A 9211-nucleotide genomic window follows, 5' to 3' on the forward strand; every position below is an offset into this window, starting at 1 on the left:
AGGAGATCCTCCAGCTCACTGCAGCCGTCTCTCCAGTTCCAGCCTTCCATTTTTTTTTTTTTTTTTTTATTTACTTTTCCACAAAAAAAAAAAATTTCGAAAAAAATAATAAAAAAAACGCCCTTTGTATTCCTGGTCCGGCTCCTGGAGGCGTTTATCCCACCGCTGCCACCATATGTGACAGAGCGGTTGCAGTTGACGTCCCGGACCAGGAAGAAGCAATACAAAAACAAAGGTAGGGGAAACGAGACGCGTTTGCACTCGGGTTTTAATAATAAATCAAACAATAAACAAAACACTATAACAAACAAAAGGGCTCGATGGCCAAAAATACATAAAGAAACAAATACCGAGTGGTACAGCGGTAGCAGTTGCTTCGGATGTATGATCTCGTTCTAAACCGTCCTCCCGTCTCTAACTCAAAGGAAAATCTCTCCCCATTACCCTGGAGCTCGTTCTTTTAAGCTGTGGCTGGAGCCTTAATTAATTATCAATAAAACAATTACCTTATTGAGGCTCCAGCCACATTCACACAGGTTTTTTAAATTAATAAACAAAACGAACAATAAAAAAAACACGGCTTTCCTACCGTCAAATACAAATATAATAATAATAATATGAAATATACAAATAATAATACAGGGACGAGGTGTACCCTATCACACATCCTACAAAAATACATTTATTTCACCCATGACTAATGTGTAAGAGATTCTCGCAACATTTTTCATATATGATATATTTTTTCAATAACACTGAAAATTGTAAAACATTTTAAAATTAAAAACTTTTACAATTTTAAAAATTTTAACAAATTTTATAACATAAAATTCCAAGCAACAATTGTCCATCTTACCTTCCAGAGTTTTTTTGCAGTGCTCGCAGGTGAAATGAGGTGCCCAGGGTTTGTCTTGATCCCCGACAGGCATGCCGAAATATGCCTTGTAGGCCTCACACATCTTAGCAGATGCTTCCACGGAGTACTTTTTCGCTCTTGTCTTGATAAATTGGCTGCAGACATAGCAAAATGCGTCTGCCGGATGCTTGCAGCCTCTTGATGCCATCTCAGAAAAATGCAGATATGTATCCACTTAGGCAGCTGGAACTAAACTGAACTGGTGGGCTTAAGGCCCCTGTATTTATACTACTATTTATATTACTGGAAAGTTCTAGAAAGTTCTAGAAGTTACTCCAAGTTTACTCAGCACTGAATCTATCTGGAATGTTCTGGAAAATAGGTAAATTTCAAAATATCACTGTCCTGGTCACAAAAGCAAAGTTTGTGGGGAATAATAGCCATTTTCTATATTTTTGAGGCATAAGCAATTAGGAAATAACACTTACTACCCAGGAACAAAAAAAAAAAAAAAAAAATTGTTACACGGTGTTATTAGTGTCTCAATTAGTGTATGGCAATAAATCATACACACCAGGCTTATCCAGTTCCTTCGAATTGGATTCCCATATATTATCTTTATAATCTGTATCTTTATAATTGTGATGCCCTTTGTCATAAAGCTCTGGGTATTTTTCCGAGGCAAGTATTATTGTTCCCTCTGTGATTTTGGATACTGCTTCACCCTGCTGGACCACGTGCATTGAAGCTGTTCTCTGATTGCTCAATGCCCTAGTTGACTAATAGCGCGTCAAATAGCAAAAAATAGTATTCAATCCTATTTGTTTCGCATCGCTCCACACGCCGCTCCCGCTACGCCTGTGGTGTGAAAGATACTTATCAAAAGTATAGGTTCTATTCATTACGACACATTGCTGCACAGTTCCGCTTACCGCATCGCATCTGGTGGGCAGCAGCCTTTAGACTGCATTCTTACCTCTTATTGTAAAGCCCATACAATACATGACATATTTTTCATTTTGTATTTTTATGATCTGAAATAAGAGTAGTCTAATGTCCCTAGCAGCTACTCTAAAACGATTTTTAAAAAACGATGTTGTACCTCTATTGATATATATATTGATACTTTAATTGTGATATCGGAAGCTGGCAGTAGAACAATTCGATAAGCGTTAAGGCACCTACCCACTTTATCAAATGTTCAGTGAAAACGACGACCCTAACCATACACACATTATTACCATAAAATGAGGCTTAGTGGAACGACATTTTCGAGTTTGTTATAAACCAGTGTTGTGCTTTAAAATACCTGCATTGCAGATTTTGTATAATTTATTTTAAGAATAAGAACGATGTTGACCAAGCCAGCACGTAAACTGGTCCAATTACTGTCTCTTTCCTCATTCATGACGCTAGCTGGGACAGAGGATGTTCAATGTAGACACAACTTACAGAAACATACTGTATTACCTTTATGGATTTAATATTATGAGTGTAACTTATTTGTTGTTTTTTTTTGTAATCATCCTTTTCATTGTTGTACACATATACATCAAATGAAACATTTGCAAACATACAGTACTGTACATTTTCCACATTTATGCTCCCCCCACAGCAATAAAAGAAAAAATAAAACACCTTCAGCCTCCCAGCCCCCACAGCAATGGTATCATTACATCTGTCTCTTAAGTTTACCAGTAGTGAGTCCTATCTTGAAGTTGAACTGGTTGGAGTGGTACAAGAAAATAAGTACCTAGTAATCTAACCTATACCGCTTCTAGGTGTGGTTTCTGTACCCTGTGCACCCTGACTAAAAAGGGATTCCATACCTCTTCAAACACCTGCATTCTGTTTTGTATCTCAGTCCTTCATAGGATGCTGTCTCAGCTATGGTATTGGTTAGTTCTCCAAGATGTTTGGGCCAACCTACCTGCCGAGTTCCTTCAAAAACTGTGTGCAAGTGTACCTAGAAGAATTGATGCTGTTTTGAAGGCAAAGGGTGGTCACACCAAATATTGATTTGATGTAGATTTTTCTTCTGTTCACTCACTTTGCATTTTGTTAATTGATAAATATAAACTATTAACATGTCTATTTTTGAAAGCATTCTTACTTTACAGCATTTTTTCACACCTGCCTAAAACTTTTGCACAGTACTATATATATATATATATAATATATATATATATATATATATATATATATATATATATATATATATATATATATATATAATTGTAACGGCCCGGCACTCACTCGGGTTCGTTGCCCCTTTAAAATTACGACCCAGCACACAGGAAATTGAGTTTTAAAGCGCTGATGCGCTAATTTTTAATAAACACAACAAAAATAAACAAAACATAAAATAAACACCTAACTCCCACTGGAGCGCTAACTAAACAGGTTTTTCCCTCACTACCTTGCAGGACGGCTAAGCCGTTTACCTGCTAACAAAAACCAAAACCACACAGGTTTAACACAGCACTTACAATTCCGACTGCTCGGAAGCAGAGCACCTCTCTTCTGCTTCCTTCTACTCAGCAGCCCAGAGCAGTTTAGCTGCCACTCTTAAATACCCTGCACCTGGTTTTAATTTACAATCGTACCCAGGTGCGGGTGATAATTAAACAATAAACAATTAGCAAAATAATAAAACAATTAAACAAAATGTGTATTCCGCACATGTTTCTCGCGCAGGGAGGTTTTAACCCCCTCCCTGCTGTTTCTCATAACCCGCTATTTCACACATCCCCTCCCTTGTCTTTACAAGACACAGGCCACGAGACGGCCACCTCCTCCCCTAAAACACAACCACCCACCCTCAAGTCCATAAATGTCCTTTCTTGCCCTCTTCCACGGGCAGGCTTGAGGGTGGATCGGTCCATGTCCCGGGTCAGCCAGGTAGGGACCGCGCACCGGCGACGAGGGACCCCACCGGTTTGTCAGGGGCGACCGGAAAGACAACCGAGGCACTGGAGGCTGCAGCAGCGGGCAGAGGTCTGCAGCTGGGACCCAGTGCAGCGACGTCCGGTCAGCAAGGGGGAGCGACGTAGTGACCAGGGGGAGCGTAAGCGACATCTGGGAGCGGCGCAGCGACGTCTTAGTGTCCGGGAGGAGCGGAGCAGGGGACCAGGTGGAGAACTGTGCCCGATTCTGCCGACTCCTGGGCTCTAGGTCTAGTGACGGGAGGTCCAGGCTAACCGACAGGGTGTCCAGGAGCAAGGGCCGAGGGACCGGACGCAGCGATGCCGGACTGGACTGTAGGGGTGGTGGTCAGGGCTGTGGTGGGGATATGCTCTTCGCCTCCCCTTTGGGCTCCGGAAGCGGCGGCTCCTCCCCTCTGGGCTCTGGAAGCGGCGATAGCAGCTCCTCCCTCTCTGGCTCGGGAGACTGCGGAGCCACGCTAGCCTGCTCCCATTTCTGGAGCAACAGCTCCAACTCGGTTGGCTCCCGCTCCTGTCTGTTCGGCGGTGCCAACCCCATCTCGCTCATCTGTCTCTCCCATGTCGCTGTCTGCTCTATCTGCGCAGCAGTATTGCGGTTGATTCTCGCAATCAACTCCTCAATACTCTCCATTTCTTTTCAGGTCGTAGGGGCGCCCACACACTCTGACACCATATGTAACGGCCCGGCACTCACTCGGGTTCGTTGCCCCTTTAAAATTACGACCCAGCACACAGGAAATGGAGTTTTAAAGCGCTGACGCGCTAATTTTTAATAAACACAACAAAAATAAACAAAACACAAAATAAACACCTAACTCCCACTGGAGCGCTAACTAAACAGGTTTTTCCCTCACTACCTTGCAGGACGGCTAAGCCGTTTACCTGCTAGCAAAAACCAAAACCACACAGGTTTAACACAGCACTTACAATTCCGACTGCTCGGAAGCAGAGCACCTCTCTTCTGCTTCCTTCTACTCAGCAGCCCAGAGCAGTTTAGCTGCCACTCTTAAATACCCTGCACCTGGTTTTAATTTACAATCATACCCAGGTGCGGGTGATAATTAAACAATAAACAATTAGCAAAATAATAAAACAATTAAACAAAATGTGTATTCCGCACATGTTTCTCGCGCAGGGAGGTTTTAACCCCCTCCCTGCTGTTTCTCATAACCCGCTATTTCACAATATATATATACAGTGCCTTGCGAAAGTATTCGGCCCCCTTGAACTTTGCGACCTTTTGCCACATTTCAGGCTTCAAACATAAAGATATGAAACTGTAATTTTTTGTGAAGAATCAACAACAAGTGGGACACAATCATGAAGTGGAACGAAATTTATTGGATATTTCAAACTTTTTTAACAAATAAAAAACTGAAAAATTGGGCGTGCAAAATTATTCAGCCCCTTTACTTTCAGTGCAGCAAACTCTCTCCAGAAGTTCAGTGAGGATCTCTGAATGATCCAATGTTGACCTAAATGACTAATGATGATAAATAGAATCCACCTGTGTGTAATCAAGTCTCCGTATAAATGCACCTGCACTGTGATAGTCTCAGAGGTCCGTTTAAAGCGCAGAGAGCATCATGAAGAACAAGGAACACACCAGGCAGGTCCGAGATACTGTTGTGGAGAAGTTTAAAGCCGGATTTGGATACAAAAAGATTTCCCAAGCTTTAAACATCCCAAGGAGCACTGTGCAAGCGATAATATTGAAATGGAAGGAGTATCAGACCACTGCAAATCTACCAAGACCTGGCCGTCCCTCTAAACTTTCAGCTCATACAAGGAGAAGACTGATCAGAGATGCAGCCAAGAGGCCCATGATCACTCTGGATGAACTGCAGAGATCTACAGCTGAGGTGGGAGACTCCATAGGACAACAATCAGTCGTATACTGCACAAATCTGGCCTTTATGGAAGAGTGGCAAGAAGAAAGCCATTTCTTAAAGATATCCATAAAAAGTGTCGTTTACAGTTTGCCACAAGCCACCTGGGAGACACACCAAACATGTGGAAGAAGGTGCTCTGGTCAGATGAAACCAAAATCGAACTTTTTGGCAACAATGCAAAACGTTATGTTTGGCGTAAAAGCAACACAGCTCATCACCCTGAACACACCATCCCCACTGTCAAACATGGTGGTGGCAGCATCATGGTTTGGGCCTGCTTTTCTTCAGCAGGGACAGGGAAGATGGTTAAAATTGATGGGAAGATGGATGGAGCCAAATACAGGACCATTCTGGAAGAAAACCTGATGGAGTCTGCAAAAGACCTGAGACTGGGACGGAGATTTGTCTTCCAACAAGACAATGATCCAAAACATAAAGCAAAATCTACAATGGAATGGTTCACAAATAAACATATCTAGGTGTTAGAATGGCCAAGTCAAAGTCCAGACCTGAATCCAATCGAGAATCTGTGGAAAGAACTGAAAACTGCTGTTCACAAATGCTCTCCATCCAACCTCACTGAGCTCGAGCTGTTTTGCAAGGAGGAATGGGCAAAAATGTCAGTCTCTCGATGTGCAAAACTGATAGAGACATACCCCAAGCGACTTACAGCTGTAATCGCAGCAAAAGGTGGCGCTACAAAGTATTAACTTAAGGGGGCTGAATAATTTTGCACGCCCAATTTTTCAGTTTTTTATTTGTTAAAAAAGTTTGAAATATCCAATAAATTTCGTTCCACTTCATGATTGTGTCCCACTTGTTGTTGATTCTTCACAAAAAATTACAGTTTCATATCTTTATGTTTGAAGCCTGAAATGTGGCAAAAGGTCGCAAAGTTCAAGGGGGCCGAATACTTTCGCAAGGCACTGTATATATATATATATATATATATATATATATATATATATATATATATATATATATATACTGAGTGTACAAAATATTAGGAACACCTGCTCTTTCCATGAAATAGACTGACGAGGTGAATCCAGGTGAAAGCTATGATCCCTTATTGATGTTACCTGTTAAATCCACTTCAATCAGTGTAGATGAAGGAGGATTGTGTCCTCCTTCATGGAGACATGGATTGTGTATGTGTGCCATTCAGAGGGTAAATGGGGAAGACAAAAGATTTACAGTAAGTGCCTTTGAACGGGGTATGGTAGTAGGTACCAGGCACGCCGATTTGAGTGTGTCAAGAACTGCAATGCTGCTGGGTTTTTCACACTCAACAGATTCCCGTGTGAATCAAGGATGGTCCACCACCCAAAGGACATCCAGCCAATGGCAGGCCAGTGGTCAAAAACGGCTCATTGACGAAAGAGGCCAAAGGAGGCTGACACAAATTGTGCAGAGCAACAGACGGGCAATAGTTAGTCAACTGACAGTCAAGTACAACATTGGTGCCGAAAGACCCATAAAAGAATGCACAACTCGTTGTACCTTGACACGTATGGGGTATGGCAGCCGACGACCTAACAGAGTTCCACTTCTTTCAGCAAAACACAAGAAACTGCGGTTGCAGTGGGCTAAGGAACGAAAACACTGGACACTGGAGGATTGGAAAAACATTGCCTGGTCTGATGAATCCCGGTTCCTGCTGTTTCACACTGATGGGAGGACTAGGGTATGGAGAAAACCACATGAGTACATGCGTCCATCATGCCGCGTGCCAACATTGCAGGCTGGTGGTGGTGGTGTGATGGTGTGGGGTGTGTTTTCATGGCACACATTGGGCCCCTTGATAAAAGTGGAGCAATGTTTGAATGCCACAGGATATCTGAGCATCATTGCCAATCAGATGTATCCCTTCATGGCGGCAGTGTATCCATCTGCTAATGGATTTTTTCAGCAGGACAATGCCCCGTGCCACAAGGCTAGGATTGTCCAGGAATGGTTCCACAAACATGACAGTGAATTCCGCTTACTGCAGTGGCCTGCCCAGTCACCAGTCAATTTAATAACAACCACCAGGTGCAGGGGATAATTAAACAATAAAACAATTAACCAATTTAAATTAAACAATAAACAAATACAATTAAACTAAAACCAGTGTGCATTTTCACATGATTTCTGTGCAGGGAGGTTTTAACCCCCTCCCTGCTGTCTCACAATATATATATATATATATATATATATATATATATATATATATATATATATATATATATATATATACTCTAAGCACACTTAAACTCAGGGGAGACGTTCAGGAAGACATAAAGATGTTTCAGACTCCTGTAAGTGGATCGTTCGTGCACTGGGGTTGCAACATATCCAGATGACTTTTTAATAATAAAGAAAATCACACAGACTCATTTAATTTGAGGTTTTAATGAACCAGAGTAGTACTCCTCAGTACTCCTTCAGTTTATTAAAATGCTTAAAAATGGATTGAGTAGTTACAGACTACTTCCAATCCCAGCTGACAGGTAGCCTGGGTGTTTCCAGTGCCTTTACAGGTTTAACAGCATTCATACTTCAATACAGTAATACAAATATGGTTATCATATATTTAGCTCTTAGGCTATAAAATGCAAAAAGCTAAAGCGCCCACCGCTACGTTCTAGAACATTGAATATGTCACTCTCTTAAGACTAAAACATAATTTATATACCCTATAGCAATGCATCAATATAAGGCTTACCTTCCAGTATATGTTAGTGTAGTGTAGGATATAAATGAGAACTGTCTTCAAAAGGCAGAGACTTGACTTCGACCAAAAAATCAGTTTTTCAGAGATCCTCAGAGCATGAACCATACAACTTGTAGTTAGCAAGTTGACCGATATCGAATGGGGTCTTGCTCCGGGCTTATATAGGATTTTCCCTCCATTGAATACATCAGAAGTCCCAAGTAAATCTAATCATCACTCGGCCTTGACATTTTTTATCTTTAAGTTAATGATACATTCTAGAAGGATCTGGTCAACTCCTTTTTAAAACTGATTGGATATAACAATAATATAAAAATATTGGAACATGATTTCATTGCTCTCTTTTTCCAACTCCTCCTTTTTCTAAAAAGTCAGGTGGAACAAAGTTCACAGAATCCTTGCTGTAATATAATACAATATAAAAGTATATGTGTATATATGAGAGATGTTTTTAATATGTAACACCAGCTCTATTTGATTATATTAAGCTGGGTCAAATATATATGTCCCTCTTAGCCGCATATTATGTTACCTTTTTTTGTGTTAACAAAGTATGGGACAAAGACTGCCTTTGAATAAGCATACAGTGGTCAGTTCAGTTATTTTCATTTAAATTTAAGCTATAATAAACATGTTAAGTATAACAACTATAACTGCCATTCTTGGACCATGCCTGACCTCTCTCTGTTTCTAAAAGCTGCCTGCACAAGCAGGATTCAGACACCCTGTTTTCTTGCCAAGACTATTGTTTTGATTAATATGAAACACCATTGTAAGCACTTCTTGAAATTCACTGCATGAA

The sequence above is a fragment of the Acipenser ruthenus genome, chromosome 3 (genome assembly GCF_902713425.1).
Source record: "Acipenser ruthenus chromosome 3, fAciRut3.2 maternal haplotype, whole genome shotgun sequence".
NCBI lineage: Eukaryota > Metazoa > Chordata > Actinopteri > Acipenseriformes > Acipenseridae > Acipenser > Acipenser ruthenus.